Consider the following 24557-nt stretch of genomic DNA (forward strand, 5'->3'; position numbering starts at 1 on the left):
ATGGCAAAGAGACAGAAGCAGAAAAGATTTGCTGTTTCAGACAGCATACACAGCTATTAGACAAATTGTAATTGTGCAAAAAGCTGTAATGAAAGCCCTCAGCCTTCATCTCCAGAGGTACAGCAATCCCACACTGAAGCTAAAAGCTTCTGCAGCCCAAAGCAGCACACATTTCCTCATCCTCTCTTCTGACCCTCTCTGTCTGGGAGGCACTCACAAAAGCTGATCCCTGCTGTTTCTCCAGGGAAGCTGGTAGATCTCTCCAGCATGTGAAGAGACTCTGAGACCACTTCTAGAAGCATTTCTCTGCTTTACACCCTCAAATTTATCTGTATGCATACACACCCCTGCCCCCATGCAGCCAGCCATACACATGTGGACACTGCGGCAATTCCTGCTCCGACTGCAGGAGCCAGCTTCATGCTCCTGGCATACACAGGCTGAATTTATGAGCTAACTGCTGAAACAGGCACAGGAGGCTTCTGTGGATTGGGGGTATATGACAATGGCATTTTTATTCATGCTCATCTAAAAGCCATCATTAACGTGGGACTCTGAGCATTGTATGTGTCAGACTTTCCCACCCCCAGTGGACCTTTCCCTCATTCTTTCTCACATCATGAGAACAAGGGAAAAAAATCACTCACCCACCAAGCCCACCAAATTTGACACAGCTCAGAGCTGTCTTCAAGCTTGTAATTTCCTGCACTCTTCTGCAATCAAACAATTCTTATTTATAACAGATGTTAATTAGTGTTTCCTTATAATCAGGGTTACATGCAATCTGGTTTGTGCATCTTGAAGACTTATGGTGGTATCTCTTTCTTTGTTTTAGTGGCTAATTTAAAATGTTTCATTAAGCCTGAAACAAAAGAACTGAGGCAGGAGGTTAAAGCATCACTGCAGGATTCCTCTGCTCTTTGACTACTATTGGTATTTGAAAAGGACTGAAAATCCTTTGGATGCTGCAGATGTAATCAGACGGCCCAGTCTCTTCCCCACACTGAATTTATGACTTCAAGTTGTAGCCTTTACAGTCTGACATCCCTTCAATCCCTTTGCATAACAGAACTGTCATGTATGATTCACACTCTTCAAAAGCAAGTAATGTATTCCCACTTAATATAACAGAATTATACTATGTTACCTTCTGGCTGAGCAGGGCCACACATTGCCTCAGCCAAAACCAACACTGAGGCAAGACAGGATTTGTTTGAAAGGAACAGCAATGCTTTGGCATCTCATAGCCTTCAAAAATCTAGACTGTTTCATAGACACCATCTTCCAGGTGTCCTTGAGCCATGGCTCTAGTGTTATCTATCCCAGATGCTTCAGCTTCATGTTCTACTAATAAAAGCTTTTCTATAGCTTTATTTATTGTTTCTACAAACCTCCATATTCTGTGCATTTGTATGAGTACAGGTGCACAGAAAGATGGTAGGAGATCCTCTCTGTTGCTGAGTTTCTTGTTGTATATTAAGCAACCTTTTCTTTTGGAGAAGGGATGGGTAAGGAGGCATGCAAAAAGGAAAAGAGACCTCTCTTTTCTCATTATTATTTTGTTTTCCAACTGCTCTCTTTCACAAAATGCAATAGAACAGTAACAAAATAATATAATTTTTACACAGTTGGAAAGCTTTAACTAGTGTTTCTTTAAGGGAAGCAAAATGTGAAAACTCTTGTGTGCTGATTTGCCAACATTGAACTTGATCTCCAATACAGGTGTTTTACACTAAAGTTTATAAATAGTAGCAATGGAAATGCTGTTGATTTCTACTACTGGGCCAGTGGAACCAGTCCTGCTGAGAGCCAAGGCTCAAAGGTGACCTTGATCTATCACCAACCTTAATTCCTGAGCTGGGAGAGGGACAGATGAACGCTGAAGCCAGCAACAGACACCGCAGCTGAGGAAATCAGAGTGCTTTATTAGTTTCCTGCCCTTGTTAATTTTAAGTCAACACAGGAAGGGAATTTATGCTCCCACTACAGGCCAAGAGATGCAGTTCTAACAACATCAAGTGGGGTTTTTTTTAACTAATATGATTAAAATGCATTTTATATCTAAAAAGAAATTGAATACTCAGAGTTTAAGAACTAGAAGAATGCATGTTCTAAAAGCCTTCCAGGAGGGCCTTGACAACTTACTGAACCTAGCTTCCTTAAAAAGTACTTCCTTGCTCTTATTAGAATTGCTACACCATGGTATGGAATCCATGAAGGGGACTTCTCCCTCCCACACCTCTGTCCCATGCCTCTTTCTCAGACAGATGTCAGATTTCTGTGGAGGCATCTATCTCTGTACATGTTGCTTGCAAGTGATCAAAAAGTCAACTCCGGTGGCCCTTATACAGTACAAAATCTATTTAAATACTAAACATTGTCAAGGCTTTCCCATTTTCAGGACAACATATAAAAGTAATTTTTCTGTGAATTACCTGTGTCTGAAGTCACAGTTAAATGCACACACACACACAAATTCATGCAAGCACAACACTGACAAATATTGCTCCCCTGAAGGCAGAAAAAAAGCAAGGAGGGAAGCTGGCAGGTGCTGTTATGACTGGCAGTTGCCATGTTGCAGCATTAATTTAAGTAGTCACTGCTCCACCCTTTTCTTGGTCTTCAGAAAAAGGAACACAATGACTAATAGTTGTTTTTTAAATACTTGTGGGGCAATTCAGGCACAACCATGGCAAATGCTGTATGTAGTGACGCAGCTCTTAGCATCCCTGCACTACCTGCCATTTGCTACTGCAGTGGGGCACAGAGAAGTAGAGTGCTTTACCCATCTTCACAGAGGGAATCAGGGTCATAGGTAAGAATAAAGAACCAGGAATACTGGCCTATACCTGTAATCACTGAGAATTTATGTATTCCCTGCATCTCCACTGTGCTTTCATACTCAAAAGTCCTTTTATTTCACCACCAACAGCTACCTGCTAACAGTGACACCACTTACATAGCAAATGATTAAAAAATATTCCCAGTGACTCATTTTCCTTCATGAGACAATCAGTCTTACTCAGAGCAGTAGGCCCAAGCTAAATAAACACACACTTACTGACTGCAATCAAATAATGGCAAACATCATGAACAGATACATTTTCTTCCAGATTCTTCTTATAAATACGAAAGCAGTTGTCACTTTTCTTGATGAGGTCTGACTGCCTCCGTCACTGTGTTGTGCTGCACGGCGCACATGGCGACACTGTTCTCATTGCCCTCATTAGGATGCTCGCAGGTAAGCCTCGTTGGCAACTCTGTCAGCCCTTATAGCAACTGCAGGGAATAAATGTTCTGAGTGGTTTTTCAGCTTTCTGAGAATGTTTCTTAATCTGCATGACCTACCACACAGTGGAAACTGCATTTATGCAGAAGGAAAATTTCACTCCACCTCAGTAAGCAATTCCATGACAGCTGCCTCAGAGAGCAATGAATTTATTAAGTGGTTCAGATTTCAAAACAAAATTACAATTCATCATGCTGCTTTCTTGGGGGTGGCATCCTTTGGCAGGGAAGAGAGAAGGAACTGGTATGTCACACAAGACCATATATTCTTCGGATAAAATAAGGAACATGATTTACTGAGCAACTTACATTCCCTGTTCAGATTAATGCTATTTACAGCCAACCTTTTACTAGCTCCAGGTACAGAGAGCAGGGCAGAAGGAATAGCTGGCACTCGCTTCCAGGGCGTGTAATGGGAAGTGTGCTGAGGAATGGGTATTGGGCCATGCCATTCTGTCTGTCTTAGAGGATTCTTTATCTTTGGAAAAGAGCTAAGAGAAGTGTTTTCACTCTGTTCAAGCTTCTCAGCACAACTAACATGAAAGAGCGTAACACCAACTACACTAAACAGTGTGGAAATAACAAAAAAAGCTTTCCCTCGAAGCCCACTTTATGTGCTTAGCCATACCTCCGCACCAGGGATGTGCTTCATTCCCCTGGGAAGTCTATGCACATGGCCAAAGAGCTTCCTACAGCAGCCCTCAGGAGAAGGACTTGAGGGTATTGGTTGATACAAAGCTGGACATGACCCAGCAATGTCACAGCCTGGAAAGGCAACTGCAAACTGGGCTGCACCAAAAGCAGTGAGGCCGGCGGGGTGAGGGAGCTGAGACACCTCCTGCAGTGCTGTGTGCAGCTCTGCAGCCCAGCACAAGAAGGACATAGACCTCTTGGAGTGAGTCCAAAGGACGGCCTGTGAAGATGATCAGAGGACTGCAGCGCCTCTTCTGTGAAGACAGGCTGAGAGCTGGACAAGAGAAGGCTCTGGGAAGACCTTATAACATCCAGTACCTAAAGGGGGCCTACAGGAAAGATGGGGAGGGACTCCTTGTCAGGGAGTATAGCAATAGGGTGAGGGGTAGTGATTTCAAACTGAAATAGCATAGGTTTAGAGTAGATGTTGGGGAGAAATTCTTTACTGTGAGGGTGAGACACGGGAACAGGTTGCCAGAGAAGCTGTGGATGCCCCATCCCTAGAAGTGTTCAAGGCCAGTTTGGATGGGGCTTTGAGTAATCTGGTCTAGTGGAAGGTGTCCCTGCCCATGGCAGGGGGGTTGGAATGGGATGATTCTTAAGGTACCTTCCAACCCAAACCCTTCTGTGATTCTGTGGATTCTCTGATTCTTATCAATCACACTTTTGGAACTGTTTACTTTTTACCAGCCTTTTACACAAATTTACATACCAATATACTTGTTAGATAATGATGAGAGGGTATTCACCGTTCTATGGCATTTGAAATACACAAGACTGTGTGCTGCAGCTGGGAACTACATCTTAAACTCTTGAGAGAAAACAATGAAGTCCTGAGACCAGTTCATCTGGGTTCAATGGACTGAATTCAGCTATTCTGAGCAGGACTCTTCTATAACCCTTGATAATAATAGTTTGTCCAGCAAACTAGACTAGCTATATGAGACACAGACATTTAGGTTTCACCCTGGTGGTAATTCTGAGAGCCAGGAGAGATGATATAATAAGTACTTGTGTGGTTGCAGATTACATGTCCCCAGGGCCTGGCACTGGTAGAGCACATGGACTGAGAGAATGTGTATCACTGTATTTTGACCTCTGGTGCCATGAGCAGTTGGACTGAAGTAATTCACAGAATTACAGACAATTCATGCCCACATGTTAAAAATTATTTCCTCCAGTAGGAAGCATTAGTCTTAACGTAAGGCAGATGGGCTTGCTCTGTAATTTGCTACACAGCAGAGGAAATCCCTAATTCATCAATTTCCAGTTTTTCACTATTCTCACACTGCAGGCTTCCTCATTAAGATGAAGGTGCTGAATCTCTGCTACAGGTGGAGAAAGCTGCATGAGCTATTCTGCTTTTCCGTGAATCAAGGCTACTGAATTGCCCAATTAAAGCAGCATTAACAATACAGTAGCAGAGCACTTCACTGCTGCAGAAATCAAAATGCTTCATAGAGATGTAGGTTAAAAAATTCCTGCCTCCATATGAGCCTGGGAATAAATTAACATATTTCTGATCAAATGCTCTTGTGGGTTTTGGCTGACTTTCAGCCTAAAATTCAAAAAATTGTAGCTCACAGCTACAACTTCTGTGAGGTGACCTTAATTTTGCTTTTTATGACCTCTGAGTAAAAGGGGTCTTTGTTTCTTCATTTAGTCAAGTAAAGGGAATGCAGTGCATTAAGTGAAATATGAATAAACCTAGCAATCTCCTACTCGTCAAGTGCAGTAATAAGCTCAGGCATCTCTGGTACCCCAACTATATTGCATATGAGTGACATTTAGCGTTAGTCACAAACCAGCAGCATAAAGATGACCCACTGGCTCATGAGAAGGAGCATAGGAGTGGCAAGAACAACCCTGGCTGTGTGGATTAGAATCTCTGAACCACTGAACAACCCAAGTTGGAAGGAATCTGGAAATAGCATCCATTCCATTCTGGAGGTTTTAAAGAACTATTTAGACAAGCTTCTGTTGAAATTTCCTGAGCTGATTTCATTTTGGAGTTTGGTATATCTTGGAGACCTTCCCCATCCTTAATTTCCTACATTCTAGGAAAAGGAAGCGAAGGGAAGCAATGGAGTGGTAACAAGAAAGTATAAACAGAGAGATGCTCCTGCAGAGACTAACTGGAGGAGAACAGCATCAATGGCCACATTTCCTTGCACTGCTGCTTGAGTCAAGGACTAGCTTTTGCTCTGTGTTTGTGCTGTGCTTAGCACAACTAGTCCACTACTGCTCTCCTCAGCAGATACTCAAGCTCAAATTTCAAGCAGGTGGCACATGATCCTGATTTTTGCTTTTTCTACTCCCACAGTCCTCACCTCTATCTCCTACCCCATAATAGAGTTGTACTGCTTCCTTGCCCCATTCTTTGTTTACGTGTTTTACACACATCTTCCTATCCTTCAGACCCTTGCCCCTTTGAATCAAGACTCCAACTCATAGCTTTTTGTGAAGTCCTCAGTACAGTAAAGCCACAAGTATTGATTAGGATCTTTAACATAACTTTTATTCCTCTTATTACTACTAATAAGAACTAAATGTAATGGATTCTTTTATCAGTTGTCCCACTTACATGCACACTACTTCTGCCAATTACAAAATAAGGAAAATAGTTCTGCCTTATCATTACAAAACACTTCTCTTCTACCGAAATCTCAAAAAGGAAGAACAGCTGGTTTACAGCTGAGTGGTAATTATTTCCACAAAAGGATAAAGGAGGATGAAGAGAGAAGAAAACTGTTCTCCCTTGGTTTACATGCCTTTGTCATTACAAGAAGCTTTCCAATACTGGTATTAGGCATGTGCCTGCAGTCATACCTGCACACAGAGCTACTTTGGCAGGAGGTTCTTCAGAGTACCCCACTCTTTACACATACTGATGGAAAGGATGGAATTATGGTTGGTTTGAGTGATAATGGCAAGTGCAACTGAACACTAATTTCATAATGAAATTTAAAGATGACAATTACAGTATACTGGAACAATACCTTAAAAAATAGAGGACACAATGTATAACATCCATATTTTGAACCAATTCCTCCCAAGCATATTTTAAACAAGGAATTCTAATCTGGTAGATTGGCAGATTCTGCAGTTACACCTGAAATGAGTGGGCAGTGCTCAGCGCAGAGAAGCCGCACAGTAGCTAAGGAGCACAGTTCTCAGAGGCTATCATCCAAAGTGCTCTAATGGCGAGATGCCCTGGGTCCTGCTGTGACCTCCAAAGGGGAGCAGCAAGATTCCAGATGTGATGCATTCAGGATGAGACTACACAAAACAGAGGCAAGCAAGACTGCAAGGAACAAAATGGATTGGCTTGAGGGGACTTGGTAAGATGGCTTAGTGGATTTGTCTAATTTTTAGCCTCTGCAGTTCTGAACCACTGCGTGAATATACAGAAGCTTTGCTTTTCATATCCTGCAGCACTTTGTACAGTACAAAAAGTCATAGCGTGTCTGATTAGAGTGACTCAGGGCATACATTAATAAATGCTCCCACAGCAGACCAGTACTTCTTTTCACATCAACCTATCACCATAAAAGTGACCTGGGAAAGACGGGGCATGCTCTGACATACTGCTGAGTAGCTTTTATTCTAGCCAAATGGAGAATGTGAGAATAGAAGCAATATAATTTTTAAAAAGAGAATGAGAGAGCTCAGAATACACAGATAAACAGCCACTCTGGTGGCAGATGATAGTAATGAAGAGTGAAGCACTAGAGTTTATATTTCCCTTTCAATTAGCAAAGGGAACAAATGCCATCCAAGTGGCTCTCCAATCCCAGCCCCACTTCCTGTGGCCTGAGCTGTAAATTGTTTCACTGAAGAACCAAAACTTGTATGCAAATAAGGTATCTGAATGCTTGGTCGGGGGATGACTTCACAGTACTCAAAGCAAAACATATGATGAAACATATGGTACTTGAAATAAGTGAAAGCTCCTAAACCTGTATTCAAGCAATGCAGGAAAATGGGATTACTGTATCTTTTGTAAATATGGCACAAAACATTATGGAGGTAATTTTATTACTGACAATAATGAACACACATCCAATAAAAAAAAAAAAAAGGCAAAAAACCCACACACCAAAACCCAACTGCCTCTTCCATTTACAGATCCCAGGCTGAATATGAGAATCTGACAGGTAAAAGCATTATTTTATGGATGGGCATATTTATAGGAAAATATTGAAGGAGGGGAAAAATTGGTAAAATCATGCTGTGTCATTTTTTATTGTTCATTTTAACATATGGAAGGAGCAGATCTGAAGGCACTTATGCAAGATGTTGACTAAGACAGGCTCTAAGATCTACCCTAGTCTCAGACTGAGAACTGTTATAATCTAGGGCTCATTCTTCTGTCCTTTCATTTTCCTTTGCTGTTACTGAGTTGTGCTGGCTCTTAGATAAAATGGGTTCCAAGCCAGTATTTCTGTCTCCTCTTTAACAAAATTATTCGTGCAACATTGTCATCTTTGACTGCTCATTGCTCTTCTGCAACATTTACTGCTGCCAGCTGGGTTGCTCCCTGCATCTTAGCAGCAGTGACCACCTGAGGTAGTGAGTATTTTTCTGACTCAGGCTGTATGGGACAAGCTATCACAGTGTTTCCCTGGGGCACAGTGAAGGAATATGCCTGGGATGATGGAGAGCAGAGAACAAATGGTGAGAGGCTGCAAGAAACACCTCTTGGCTTTTCCATGGCAGCCTTCCCCACAAGCCCCCATAAAAGGGATGGAGAGACTCACGAACTACAAACAGTAAGAGCGGTAATAGGGGACCACTTTGCTGGATGACAACATCTCAGCAGTATTTCTGCATTAGAACATGGCAAGTAAATGCATATAAATGTACCCAATCATACAGATAAGTATTTAAAAAAATCAGGAGGAATCCATGATTTTACTTTTGAAGCCTCACTAAACCTTGTCTGCTCCCCATCATTTAACTTGTGTTTTGTCTAAACAGTGAAATGAGGATGGGATTTATGTGTTATGAACAAAACTTTGATCTCAGCCACCCCATCTTCCAATTCCTTGCAAAATAACATGTACCTGCATGGACCATAACAAACTGCTCAGCTCCAAGCCCATGTCACTGGGAGGGAGCTCACTTCTCCCCCTTCATTCAGGAAAAGAACCCCCAGATAAATGTGAAAATGCATCACCTCCATTTTTATTTCCAACTCAGAATTACAAACTAGTATATGGAACAACATCAGACATGTCTTTTTGTTAATGATTCAGATTGCAGAGCACCAAATATGAGCTGAAATACAGCCACTTGATTCTTTTTAAAGGGGTGATCAGCTCTTCCAGCAACTGTTGGTACCATTAAGATGAGAAATTTCCTGCTTCCTAACTGCTAGGTAGCTGGATATGATAAACAAACACTACGACACATTTCACTGAGTAACACTAGCAAATATGTGAATTTCCAGCTGTATTTAAACCTGAAGGTGAACTGAAACATTGCTATTACCAGGAAAATAAAAAGCCCCGATGCAATGATAATATCCTAGACTTGGCAAAAGGAAACAGAGGCAGAAGGATTTTTTATATTTACTTGGAAAGTGGACATTATACTTTTTGACACTGGCTGTAAACCATGTGAAAAAAATAATAATTGGATAAGTAGTGATTTTAAGCAAGACTGCTGCATTAAAGGACACATGCTGAGCAAGTGATGGATTTTATTGCTAAAAAGATTGGAGGCTCTTAGTGGATTGTTAAAATGCTATTACAAAAATTGTTTAGAGGTCCACACTCTAGAGATGTAAAGTCATTACTTCTACATACCACTGTGTCTCAAGGGTGTGCATAGATGTGCATAGAGTACTTCAATATCACGGTGGCTTGCTGTGGTGAACTTAGAGTGTAGGTCCACTTAAAAGCAATAAAAGCCTATTCAGTACCCTGTGTGAAACATGTCTTTACAGACACATCTACATGGATGTGACTTTAAATAAGCAAGTTTGATTTCAGTCTTGGAATGGGATTGCACACCACAAAACGGTGCAAACCTGATATCCTGCCCTGCATGGCACCAGGAAGCCTCCTGGTGTTAACAACCCCACTATCTTTTCCATCTCCCATCTCTACAGCAAAATGCTTACAGGCCTTGCTGATGGGGCCTTCCTGATGATCCTTACAAACAGAAAAGAACACATAGATGTATAAAATTCAAAGACAAGAAGCCTCTAGGAGAAAAAAAAGGTGCATTTATGACCTGCATGACTGAGAAAAATTCTCACTCAGTGTCAGGCATCTGGTTTCAGCTGCTAGCCCATGTTCCCAGAGGGGTTGGTCACAAATGCCAGATGCAAGGCATCAAACTTCTTCTTGTGGATGCAAGCTATTTTTAGTAGCACTTTAAAGTTCAAGAACAGTGATATGATTCTGAATCTATCTCCATGTTTGGTACTCTGACTGTCAGCTTCTGCAGGGTGGTGAAATATGGAGTGGTCTAAACATGCTGACATCTCTGCCACCCCTTGAAGTGGTCACAGTTAAGTTAAACAGGAAGGACAGCTTTGGGAAAGCTGGTATCCATCTGGTGGTATTGTCAGTAAAACTGTGAATTTATTTCCCCATTAAAGTCCTCAGTCTTGCATGACTCAAAATTGGTTTTTTCCCCTAACACCAAGTTTCATTCCAGCTTCATTTTTTTTGTCAGCCTCACCACAAGTCTCCCATTCCCAAAGGAGATTCCCTGACTGGCTGCACTACTAGTGAATCAGGATAGGATATTGTCTTTCTTCAGATCTTATCAAATGTATTACAATTATCACAGAGGTATGTCATCTGAATAGTTATGCAAATAAATCTCTCCTCGAGGGAGTTATTTTCAGACTCAGTTGTTCCTGAGGAAGCGATACTAATGTGGTAGAAAGGTCTACTGATGGGCCTGTGTGTATTCCAGACCTCTTCAATCAGTTGGCCTATTTCAATCCAGTTAAACAGTAAGAGCCCAAAAATGCCAAGCTTATAGATGTGTTTGGAAAATACGAGTGACCAGGTGCAAGGGAAACTCCATTAGCTGCACACTGAGGGAAAGGCAGGGAGGGGAATGTAAAATTTAGCATAGTCAGATAATCACTGTCAACAGAGGCTTTGGAAGTTTTGCCTCACATAACTATTTCTTTTATTATAAAGTTATCCTCTTTAAGAAGAATGAAAATTTCAAGTACTATAGCAAAATTGAACCACAACCATATACTGCAGGTATTCAACCCAATGATAAGTGATGCTCCTTCTCCTTTTTCCCTACCATAGCAAGGTGGTGATTTCCTACTACTCATAAAGTATTCACCTTATTCGGCATCTTAGCAGCTCCATCTCACCAAAGACACAGTAATTATATAAATCTACTCAAGAATAAAATTAGATTGGACCTGTGCAACCTCTGAAAGCCAACACCTTGAAAAAAATCAGAAAAATATTCTAGCAAAAGAAACATGTAATGTCAACGATAATACAAGCAATCTTTTCTGCTTATTTTTCTTCTGTCCTAAATGTGGAAGTTTAAAAAAAAACCAGTGCCATCTGCCAAAGCTAGTCCTAACCCCCCAAGACAACCTTGTGGTCGACAGCTTGCCAGTGAAGAGGGAGCAATTTGCAACAGCAATCAGTATCAGGAGGCTCTCCACTGGGCAAAATACATTACCCAGGCAAAGACCCACAGTGGCAGCTGTCTGCAGGCACAGATTACAGGAAGCAGGGACTGCTCTGCCTGCCTGGCACCTCATGTAGCACTTTCTGACAGCAGACTTACTCCTGCCAAGCTCTTTAGAAACAGGGTACCGGAATTTTGGAGAGCAAGGTTACTAAGGGGATGGATCTTCAGCACGAGGAAGGACATTGACCTGTTGGAATGAGCCCAGAGGAGGGCCGTGAAGATGATCAGAGGAAGGACTGGAGCACCTCTCCTATGAAGAAAGGCTGACAGAGCTAGGGCTGGTCAGCCTGGAGAAGAGAAGGCTACAGGGAGACCTTATTGTGACCTTTCAGTAGTTAAAATGGGCTCGTAAGAAAGAAGAGAACAAACTTTTTAGCAAAGCCTGTAGCAATAGGACAAAGGCTAATGGTTTTAAACTAAAAGAGGGTAGACTTAGACTAGATATAAGGAAGAAGTTTTTTACAATAAGGGTAGTGAGACACTGGTCCAAGTTCCCCAGAGAGGTGGTGGATGTCCCATCCCTGAAAACATTAAAGGTCAGGTTGGATGGGGCTCTGAGCAACCTTCTAGTTGAGGATGTCCCTGCTTATTGCAGGGTGATTGGACAGAAGAACTTTAAAATCCCTTCCAACTGAAACTATTCTATTATTCTGTGAAAATATTTGTCAATACCTGCAGGATACTTTCGAGTTAAAGAGATAAACAACTACAAAAGTCATGTCACTGAAGATCAAGGATGCCATAGAAGTACAAGATATTCACTCTTAGTCATTTGTTTCCACATGTTTTTCTGAAATGAAGATACTGCAGTACTTCTCAACAAAATAAGAATAGTCTCAGTCTCTGTTCCTCTATGCTTTCAGGACTGCTCTGCTTTTTCTTTCATGAAAAACAGTGCCACGAAACTAAGTTTAGGTTTAACTTGTGGCCTCCAGCCCATCCAAACACCCAAGGTTACTACAGAAAGCAACTGACACTGAGATGCCCACCTGCTTCCCCCAAGACCATACACGGATTGACACTAGGAAGCACCGTGGTTGCTGAATCTGGTCATCCTCATATCCATAATTGTTTCAAGGGTACAGCAACAGAGCCACAGAAGAAAACAAACTAAGAACACTTAAGCAACTGCCCAGAGAGCTTGAAAATAAAAGAAATTTGTAATGCAGGGGCAGACTTTATAACTTTATACAGTGAAGATCCTAACTGCAAACCTTGAACTTTTACTGGGTTGTATATGCAATCCTCCCATGAGGAGGAGAAAAAACACAGGACTGAAAGATGGGATGCCTTTTGGGGATGTTTGGTAGTTAAAAGATTGGTAAGTCATGCTCAGGACATCTTTGCTAGAAGTGAACACAAACTGGCCAAATCCTTGATGTACAAGCCAACGAATCAAGAGAAATAGAAAGTAGACACAAAATTCCCACCTAGTTTAAGTCTATTGTTATTAATGTATTATCATTTTGTGGCTTTAATTTAAGCAAAACATTTTGTTTATTTCAGTAAGTTATCAAGAGATCTAATTTTAACTCCACATTATACAATATTACTATGCTTTTCTACTTGTTTTGCCTCCGAACAAATGCATGGCTCATTTCATAGTCCATGGACATACAAATGGAAATTGTCTTCCACCACAACAGCTAGCAGACTTTAGTGAAGGAAATAATAGACCATGTTTTCAGATTAATTAATGTATCTACAGAACTGGTTCTTCCTGCTCCCACCACACCACTGCCTGGGCTCCCTGGTACCACTCACTGTTCAAGAGATGTTTAACAGTTTCAGCAACACCTGTTGTATTATACCCAAGCTGAGGCACAGAAAAAGATGAGAGTCACAGGTGGGAGAGAGGGGGAAGGTGTCTCCCACTTCCTTCTTCTGTTAACTTTCATTCTCCTAGAATTAGAAATGCCCATGTTTCCAGTGAAGCTCCTCAAATTATCACTGCTCCTCAAGTGCTATAAACAAGCTGGAGCATTTCATATGGGCCAGGGAAGGTCCCTAGGGATGTACAGGGAGCCCTGGATCTTCTGGAGCAGTGGGGAGGGGTATGAAATGTTCCCATCTCATGTCTAACACTGGGAAAGGTGCAAATACACCCCGTACACCAGAATTCTGGCCAACGACTATTTGCTGCCCAAACACAGCTTTGATCCCAAGGCAAGGCACATAATCATATACTGAGTCACACTGGCACTTTTTATGGCTCATTGAAGTTTTCTGACTGCATTCATCACCACAGTCTTTGGAGGAGGAGCTGAAGTCCCCCAGTTGGAGTTTTACACAGAAACAGCTCAGAACAAAAAGGAATGGAGATTTCAATGCATGCTTGGTTAAAAGTTTGCTCTAGGAAATGAAAAGCAGACCTGCCTCTGCTACTGTACAGCCACTGAGACTACCATAAAAAAAAATTCTGACAGTGTAAACTTCCTGTCTTGCTTTATGGATCTTCAAATGAGCATATGTATGTATGCACTTATATGTGTATTTATATATCGGTATAAATATATAGAGACATATACAAATGTTTTTATCTCAGTGAGGTTGGAATATTGCTCTAAAATACTTATGACAGAAGGATCTCTGGATGTTCATCACCCAATTCTGTTGACAGACAAGTGCGTTTCCTTAGTTATTTGTGCAGTTTCACTTCTGTCATGTCCTACACCTTATCCTGTTAGAAGAAAAAGCCAAAAGTAGAGACCTGCAATGGTCCCAGGACTCTTGTTCCTCAGACTGCAAACCTGTTAGCACTTCTGAGAAACATTTTGCTGTTACATGCTTAAATGAAATGCATTTGAAATGAGAGCCCCTTAAGGATTCACACGGCTTCCCAAAAGGGCCATTATTGGGAAATAGAAATATGTGCTGATATGCCTGCAGGAAGGAGGATAAATGCTTTGTGAAACATTACAGAAAGCAGTAAGCTTCACTTCCATGTCAGACAAAAATGGAGGGCAACAACTTCATTAGCATCTAATTCATGCAAAGCATCCAGCAGCTTATGCAGGGCATGGTATGTAACGCTGGCCTCATTTTGAGGTCCGTGTTATGAAAAATTATCTTCTTATGTTTCTTCACTATGGTACAAACTGTTAGCAGACTTGCAGTGAACTTTTGCTGCTATCTCAAAGCATGCCACAGTGGCTGTCTTCTTATCTCTCAAAGGACATTTTGGTTGGCTCCTGAACAAAACCACTAATGGTAAAGAACACAATCACACAGTACTTTCATCATGATCATCTCACTAAAGTTACCGTTTTACTAATTTTATTCACCAAAGATGAAACACAATCTGTTTATACACCTAGGCAACTTTGATTTTGTGCGAAGAGAAGTGTCAGTTTGTTCCCATCACCAACAACCTGTAGATGTTGTGGATTTCAGAGCTTCCCCATTCCCTTTTATCATTTACTTACATTAAAGGATCTGCTTTGAGTACAAGCTTTTAGCTTTGGGGCAATTTCTGGAAGAAGAAAAATGATTTAAAGGCACAAAAGGGACCACCTGGCAAGGACAGATTAAAAATTAACATGGAGAGTTTGACCCAACATGTCCCTGAAAACAAGAGTCACGTAATGGACCATCCTTTAGGATGAAAACAAATGTTTCATAAATGTGGAATTGAAAATACCAAAATAGAATTAAAGCAAGGGAAGCATTAGAAAAAATAGGAAAATATTACTAATGGCAGAATCTGTTAATTTTAAAATATGTTTCAACTGGCTGCTTGATAAATGGGGTGGGTTTGCAGGTGACAAGGACATGGCTCACAGGTCAGGCACAAAAAGTTACAGTAAATTGGATTACACCAAGTTGATTCCCTCAAAGGCAGAGAAGCCCTGCAGGGAGATCTTGACAAATTGGAGGGCTCAGAAAACACCAAGCTGTATCAGGGGATGTTTAGGCTCTATACTAGGAAAAGGTTTTTCAGGCAGAGAGTGGTTGGGCACCAGAACACGCTCCCTAGAGAAGTGGTCACAGTACTAAGCCTAACAGAGCTCAAGAAATGTTTGTACAACACTCTCGGGCACATGGTGTGATTCTTGGTGCTGTCTTGTGCAGGGCCAGGAGCTGAATTCAATTTTCCTTGTGGGTCCCTTTCAACTCGGGATATTCTATAATTCTATGGGGTTTTCCCCTTTCCCTGCTTTAAACAGAAAAGTCAGCAGCCCACCTCCACTCCAAATGCTCTCCTAAAAAGGTTAAATCCAGCTACTGTTAAAATCTGTTTCATAGCAACTTCTCTCACCTGACTTTCTGAAGTCATTACAGAACAAATCACCATGCCCTGCCAACTGAGCAGTACAAGTCAGGAAGGTTGTAATGTGGAAACTGTTTGGGGATTAAAAGTCAGTCCTCAGGTCTTGCTTTGCAAAGCTGATGTAGAATGAAATTGATACACAGTTTTACTGAAGTTGCTAAGTACAGTACTAAGCTGTAACCTGAGTTAGAGATAATTTTTCAGTTCATGGACATAACACATATCTCTTCTTAAGCAGATATTATTTTCATTTACTTTGAAGAACTTCATAGAATTCCAGGAAAATTCAGGTTGGAAGGGACCTTAGAAAGTCTCCAGCACAATCTTCTCAAGCCAGACTTGGCTGTGAGGTGAGACCGGGTTACTTAGAACTTTGACCCCTTGGAGATCAAAAACCTCTAAGGACAGAGACATGGCATGATCTCTTTGGGCAATCTGTTCCTTGCCTGACTGTCCTCATGGGGAAGAATTTTTTAGCAAAATTATGAGAAATATTGCTTCTTGTATAAAACCTGTATCAGAAGGTATTTGGGTATATTTGCTTCATAATGGCTGGGTTTCTCTTCATTAATTTATTCATTTGTGTAGTTGCACTATTAAGGAGCTCTGCCAGGTGAAAATGAGGTTGGACTCTGATGATGAATATATGGCTGAAATGGTCCTGTGCTGCAGTTAGAAACAGGTCATCTTGGAATACCTTCCCATTTTTATCTCAGCTAAAATGAAACAAAAGTTTGTCAACATTTCAAAGGCTGAATTTTACTGAACATGTTATAACAGTATGTAGTGTCAGCTGACAAACAGGGCAAGAAAGAAGTGGTTATCATGAAATTTGAGCCAAGGTTTTCCCAGTGAGAGGTTGGCCTGTGGAAGCTGTGAAATCCACCTTCTTTCTGGAAAGGAAGAGATGGGAACCTGGTCAATCAGGCGTACCTATACATTTAGCCACCAAACACACGCCTTACTCCACATGACAGGTTTAAGTTGCCATGTTGTAATAACTGTAAATTCACTGATGGATTGTTTTTTTCCTCCACCACACACTAGAGACAAGTGCTGTGCCAAGACAAGGGAATCCATCGTGGATTCAACAGGGATTAACATTTCTACTGGGGACAAGGATTTCAACCATCTCCCTGACAGGGGGATTAACATTCCCATGTTGGTATTTCAGATAGGCCATAAGGTAAAACTTTACTCCAAACATGTGATCAGTTACAGTTGCTGATTTCATACTCCACAGTTTAGGCACAAGTAAGCAGAAGGACTTTACCAAGTATAGCTCTTCTAATGTAATTTCATAGAAAACTGTCTAAAACCCACTTGGACTTAATCTTGGTACATCATTGAATATGTCAGCATTTAAATGATCCAACAGTTCAGAGAAAGGCCTTTTACAGCAGTGAATATTATCATTTCTTATTAAGGAGCACCAGCATATGCTCTCAAACATGAGACTGGCACCAATCATGTGGTCTGCTGAAATAGTATTTCCATCTTAGGATCACTATTGCTCAAGGAGAAGATACATGGCATTAATCTGGTTTCTGCTCTTCCTGCACATATTGTTCAGGAGCAAATTGTGTCCTGAATGGCATCTGTTCCCTCTCTTCCTCAGTAACATTAGAAGCAAGGGTTTGTTTCAATGGATGGATACAGAGAAACAAATGAATCCACAGATTGTCCCTTATGACAGTACTTTGGCCACAGATACTGGGGAATTTAGCAGAGACAAAGTTCTGGTACAAGCCAACAACTTTTTTTCCCCCAAGAGACCACATGTTGACATCTACTGCATTTACAATTTCAGCAGGTCATGGTGGAGATAACACAAGGCCTTTCAATGAGAAAGCAGATGGTATAAATGTGTTGTTGGAGTTGCTTGTCACACCAATAGCACCAGGCATTTGTCCCACTAATAGCTAAAGAAAGGGCAGGAGGGCAAGAACTGACTTCTTAAAGCACAGCTTAAAAAAAAAAAAAGGACGGAGTAATGTTTCATTAACAACATCATGTAAAATGCATTCACTACCTTGTTTCTCACTACTGACACTGCAGTTATGTGTTCAGCAAACTCACAATAAAGCTACAGTTTCAGAGGAAACTTGGCCACAAACAACAGCTTCCCAGCTCCAGTTTTTATAGACAGGCCATTAACTTGGTAACAAGTTAAAACATTTCATTATTAGATTTGACCGCATTTTGGCAAAATGCATGAATATCCTAAGTTCTTTTGTTCTGCTTATCATAGGAACATGTATAAAAGCCTTTTTTTTTACACTTATAATTGGTTCTTGTCAGCTGTTACTCTGTAATGTGGTGAGCGCTCCTGGGAAGGCAGGGGATGTAAAATCAATCAGGATTCTTCACAGTGCCAGTAGTGAAAATTCCTGCCATCTGCATGAACTCCTGAGGCTTTTTGTTTTCTTTGTTGTGTCTTTTAGAAATCATTACAAATTCTGCAAGGCACAGAACTGAAACACACAGAGCTTACATCTAGGCAGAAGAAGAAAGAAGCATGCTCTCCATGTCAGGGCGAAGGCCATACATTTCAGACTGTATATTGCTGTAATGATCTGGTTTTATTTTTAAAATCTTTCATTAGATTACTCATATCCTTTAAACTACTTTTTTCCCCTACACAATTATAAACTGATGTACTACTTACACATCAATGGTGAACTGCATATTGTGTCTTTGGCAGGAACCATATTTCATAACTTTTCCTCAAGAAATGAGTGATAAAACACTGCTGTCACTGAATAATATAAAAATGCACTTTATTACCAGCCTTAATACCACAATTATTTCTACCACTAGTGCAGTGGTAATTTACAGACCAGTGCTGGCAGTTATGGGCCAGATCACCAGCCCACTAATAAGCCAAATACACAAGAAAGTTCACAGATAGTAATGACTTCAGGTTTTGATCTAGGCTAGGCATGAATGCACAGTTCAGACATGTAAGATGAAACAGTTCTGAGAGTAGCAGCAATTCATATAGATCCAGACACCAAAATAAATGAACGGAAGAAAAATCAGAGAGTGCAAATACTGCCACAGCACAACATTTTCATCTGCACATTTTCTATTTGATGGCATTAAAATGGTAACTCTACCTTTCAGCCCTTTCTCATATATAACTTTGTTTCTCTGCTTCTGCTGATTCGCACACACAAATGTAGGAAGATGGACAGGGGAATTCCCTCACCTTCTAGCCTAAGACAACTGTAGAAAATGCAGCCTTTGCCTTGCCCCCTACATTCCTATACAAACATTTTGAGAGACCTGCAGATGTTAGAAGACAACTTCATTAGATTGGTATGGCATTTACTTCATTTCAAACCCCCAAGTCTTCTGACTACAATGAGCAAACAGACATGTCAACAAGGAGGGAAAGGGCCGAGAGCACTGCTCCATTCAGTGGCTGCACCGGTCACCAGGGTTTAGAAGACATCATAAACTTTCAAATGATGTGCATGATCACCTTTAGCCTCTCTTACGACTTTTCAAGACAAAGATATGTAGATTAATTGAAATGTAAACTGAAAAACTCTTACAAGTCTTGACAACACAAAGACCACTATTTTTTCCTTTACTTTTATGCTTGCAACTCTGTATCTTAAGGTCTTGGACTTTACCATCACCTTGCTTTTCTCTCTTGATTCCACTTCCCTTTCAGACTGCTGTATTCATAAACAGTCATACCTTTCATTCTTCCTTTTGCACAAAAGCATGACCATGGTGCACTACTCTCAAACTGATCACAACTGAACATCAAGTCACACAGTAATTTCAAGCTGTAGCTCATGATTGTTTGTGCATTCAGCATCTACAGTCTCTCTGATCTCCATTTTGATTTAACATTTGGTTCTTGTTGGCCCATACAGTTAATCTTGTTGCTCTTAAATACAGTAGCATCTCTCTCTGCAAATCCTGCCATCTGGAACAGTTCTTTAGTTATGTTTCATCAAATCACTTGCTTGAAAAAATCTGGAAGCATATCTTTTCTCCCCTTGCTTGAAACTAAATTCTTTTCTATATCACTGAGAAAGTGATACCACTGCATATACAGCAGGTTTGTCCCTCACAGCCAAAAGTACTCCTAAATTTACTGCTGTCGTGAACCACCCTCTTCAAAATTATGGACACATAAACCAAAACCCAGGTCTTTCCAATTGGGTTCACCTCTTTTTGGTGTTTTGTTGTTTGGTTTTTCTTTTAAACAGACCATATGACAAAACCATGAGGCATCTGGGGATACAGTCTGCATGAAATCTTTTACACAAAATAAAGCTGTCTTACTGTCTTAACCATCCAGTATTGGGTGTTCCTCAAATTACTTGAGATTACAGAAACAGACTCCAAATAAACAGCAAAAGTCACTTATTTGTGTCATCTACTTTGAAAACATTTGCTTGAAGTAGAGCAATTAGTAATCTGTCAAACTAATTGTGAAAGCTGGTAACTGCTGCTGATATACTGCCTGGTATTAATCTCCTATTATAGAATAAAAAAATAGATATTACATATGTAACATATATTTCTATTCTTTGTGCCTTAGTAGCTGTCTCTTTCAGGACTCAGTATGCTACCAGAATTTTAATTGAATGGGTCTCACTCTAACTTCATTTTTCGGTAAACACGACATTATAATAATTCAGAATACAGAATTAGCCCTGGCTTTGGAGAGATAACAATATAACCTTAGAATGGCAATGAAGGATACAGATAAAGGTTTATGGTCAAGATTCTCAAGAGGTGAAGCCTCTGTGCATTAGGCCAAAGATTTTTACTCAGCCATAACCTGAAGAGCTGATTTCAAAGAGAATATCTGCTGTCCTGATGAATCAGGAACTGAGAGCCGTGAAACACATTCAATACAGGTATGACCAGCTGTCACAGGGGAACTACAGCAGCTTTAAGCAAATGACAGAAAGGTATGGGATTCCAAGACCTTTTCCTGGCTTCCGCAGGAATTTTTTTTATCATATGCCATTGTTCTCCAGTTAACCTGGACTTTTACTGGGGTGTGACTTCAAATCATGGCCATGGAGATGGATCCACATGTGAGTTATCACACTGCACAGGTCCAGTGAGGCAGAGAGAAAGAACCATAGTAAGAGAAAAGAGATCTTTTTCTTTAAGGCAGCATGTCCTGCCGTAGGTGCTGAGGTGCACAGCACAGTCAGATCTTTTCTGGAGAACTGCTTCATCCTGCCTGGTTCTGCCTGGTGACCTCGTCAAGGGCAAGCACCTTGTGCCAGTGTGTGTGTGGCCCTGGCTGAGATCTGATGTAGGACTGCAGAACCTTTCAGCTCTTTCTATGGAGTCTTTAGGGCAGGCTGAACTTGTTTTTCTCTTTTGTGCTTTTAAGAGATGCATTCATTTTTAGAAGTTAAAATGTTAACTTGATTTCTCTTGCAGTTATGGTGCCATAACAATGGCTAAGACACTATATTGGGAGATATATTTTCTAATTTAGTTTATCTTATTTTCTTACATTTTATCTTATCACTGTAAATCACAGAACATATGAATCACTTAGCAGAGTATGACTATCCCCAGTCTTAAATACAAGAACTAGAAGAAAGAAAATAAAACTCAGAAGTTTCTTTTCTGCTATGGTTGCAAAATTTAATTTAGAAGAATGCCAGTCAATGACATACAGCTGCTGGTTTTACCCTATGGGCACACAAAATTTATCATTAAAACTTACAATTAGATAAAGGATCTGAAAGCAATACAGACTTTAAGATGGAAAATTCTTCTTAGGGAAAAAGCCACAGCATCAGTTAAAAGCTAATCACAGCCTGAGATCTGCTAGAAAGAGAACAGTACATAGGAGGGCAGCAAAGTAATGAAGAGTCCTGGTCTGGGACCCTTGTACGTGTGCAGCACAGTTACAGTAAGTTCTATTAACACCTGACCTAGACCACTGCCTATAGAATATGTGAACATCTGTACTGCAAAAGATACTTTTTGCATAGGCACACAAGGCAGGGCAGCCGCCTTCGGAAATCTTGGCCTGGAATACACTAGAAAGTGCAAACAATAAGCCTTCCCTGGAAATCCTCATAGAAGGTATGTGCAAGCAGTATTACATATATTTTGCCTTGATTCTAAGTTTCTTTGATATCACAGGAAGATCTCTTCTGGGAATTATAGCTCTATGTTTGGCATGCTTGTACATGCTTTAGAATTAACTTGCAAATACATTTTTACAAATAGAGCTATTTTTAATTGCTGTTTATAGAAAAAATATTGTCACTATCTGAGAGTCAGAAACTATCCTTTCCCTTGCTTTTAACTACAATCCTGATCCATTACACAGCTATTCTTCCCAAGGAACAAAATCCTAGCTCCTCAATTCCAGCTCTACGTTGGAAGGAGTAGTTCTTCATCAGACATGAAATGGGAAAAGGCATGAATTGATATCACTTGAACTGCACAGACAAGAGAAATAAATTAATATGATAAGTATTTGCTGCTCTCTAAGCAGTAAATTTCAGTCTGGCTGAACACAAAAAACCACAACGCATTACAAAAAATGGCTGATTGTTTATTTTCGACTGCCAAAAAGCTGCTCAGGATGCACCGAGAGAGAATTTCTGCAGCCAGAAAAATGATTTCTGATAATGGCAAGAGGAAAAGAAAGGAATCCCTCCACCCCCATCCTAGCCACGCCAAGCTTTAAAATACCTAAATGTTCTAGTATTAAAAACAAAGACGAAATCACATTGAAACCCATTAAAGACAGATTAAATTAGTAGATTGCATCTACTTATTGATGAAAAATATGCTATTTTGTTACTTGGGAATTACTTTAAAATGCATATTTTAAAATACTTTGGTTGGTCTTTCTCATATCTTGCTTATGCTTGTTCCCAAGTATCAAAACAACAGAGTTTAAGTTAGGGTTTTGTTCATGTGCTGCATGTAAAAGTTTATTTCAATAACCTCACTGAAAAAACGCTGCAGCCTTTTTGTTAGGAACACATCTGAGAAGAGTATTTTCTTTTATTGCAGCCAAAGATAATATTTTAAGCCATTCCTTTTTAAAAAATCTATTTAAAAGAAACACCACAAATTTTATTGGAGTCTTCTACCCATAGTGCAGTATTAGAAGGTGTCTGACAGTGGCTCCATGTTCGAATCTGAAAGCCTTGTATGAAGGGAAGGAGACCAGAAGAAAATGGGAAGAATACTGCATCCCCCAGAAATTCTGGATCTGAGCCTTGCACCCACTCATACCAAAGCCTGAAGAAGACCACTAATTTCTCCTTTAAGGTTTGTCATTCTAGGCTTGTCTTTACAAATACGTAGAAATATTTAGGCATTCAAATAACATACCTTATGCAGGGCACTTCCACTGCACAAGCATGTTCTTGGCAAGTTCAGCAGTGATTGTACACTGGGTGATTAAATGGAGCTGGCCAGAAGGACCCCAGGCAGCGCCAACCCACTTGAGCTAAGTGCAATATGACAGTGCCCAGAGCCATCATGACTCTGGGCAGAACAGTGAGCTCAGCCTTGCAGCAATCCAGTTCTGACAAACAGTGTCTTCAAAGCACATAAATAAACTTTGCTAGTAATTGTACATGTATTTATAATGCATCCTTCCTCCAGGAATCACAAAGTGCTTTACAAATATCAGCCCATTCTCTGTAAGAGACTTCTTGTTTAGCAATTCCAGGACTGCGAGTACAATTGGCAAATGACATTTCACTTGAATGAGAGGGACTTCAGTAGCACCATCACTTGCTGGTTAAACAGAACTACTCTGTCTTTCTTCAAACTAGCATTTAGACACAATCCCTGTGCTTTTTGAATTAATAAAACAACTGAAGTCTCATCTTTGGCTTAAAGGCTGTTGGCTAGGTTGAATGAAAAGGCTATTTCACTAGAATTGTTAACAGCTGGGAATAAGAGTTATCTCACAGTAACATCTGGGAACACATGAATACCCTGGTTTCCATCCTGTTTTTTCAGTGATAAAATTCAGCTGAAGCTGTATGGCTATAAATCCGAGTAGGATAATTGGACTGTGTTGCCAAACATGTTTATTCTCTTAAGGACACCTAAGCTTTAAAACTAAATGGACATTTGCATCATGATTTAGTGAAACCATAGCTGATTTCAGCAGAGTGGTTAAGACTTCAGAACTATTTGTACGGTAGGTTGGTTGCTATTGCCCATTCTAATGCCCAGAAGATACAATTTGTCCTCAATTATTTTTCACCATGCTCAAAGAGTGTCTGATCTAAACAAAGTGGTTTTTTCCCATTATCTCAATGACTAATATGTTTTCTAGCCAGCCAATCACAGGCACAAAAGCCAGCATTTTCTTTATGACCAACACTTGATGACCTTGAAAAAAACCTGCAACAGCAGCCTGTGGGAAGTCTACAGAGATCAAAGAAACAATTCGTGTTTGTATTCATTTCAGTGCCATTCTATGTCTAGCACTGTCTGGAGTGATGCTACGAGAGCTGCATATTACTAGTGTGCTCTGCAAGCACAGTGACATAGCTGCAGAGGCCAGGAAACAAAAAGCACTGTGCTGCACTGAGTGCTCCATCTCTGTCAGCAAATCGGCAGAAATCCCTAGAGAGCA

General features: G+C 40.5%; 1 protein-coding gene across 8 annotated transcripts in view; it reads right to left on the bottom strand.

Annotated features, from left to right (window-relative positions):
* RGS6 (regulator of G protein signaling 6) overlaps positions 1 to 24557 on the bottom strand; it is a 297223-nt gene that overhangs the window by 174683 nt on the left and 97983 nt on the right. The window contains exon 1 of one of the 8 annotated variants that reach the window (XM_069017523.1): positions 23294 to 23317. The exons of the other annotated variants lie outside the window; for them this stretch is intronic. The gene's annotated coding sequence lies outside the window, so the exon portion shown is untranslated. Of the gene's footprint in view, positions 1 to 23293; positions 23318 to 24557 lie in introns of those variants that run through there. 8 annotated transcript variants of the gene reach the window in all.

Source organism: Aphelocoma coerulescens, chromosome 5 (assembly GCF_041296385.1).
Source record: "Aphelocoma coerulescens isolate FSJ_1873_10779 chromosome 5, UR_Acoe_1.0, whole genome shotgun sequence".
NCBI classification, from domain to species: domain Eukaryota; kingdom Metazoa; phylum Chordata; class Aves; order Passeriformes; family Corvidae; genus Aphelocoma; species Aphelocoma coerulescens.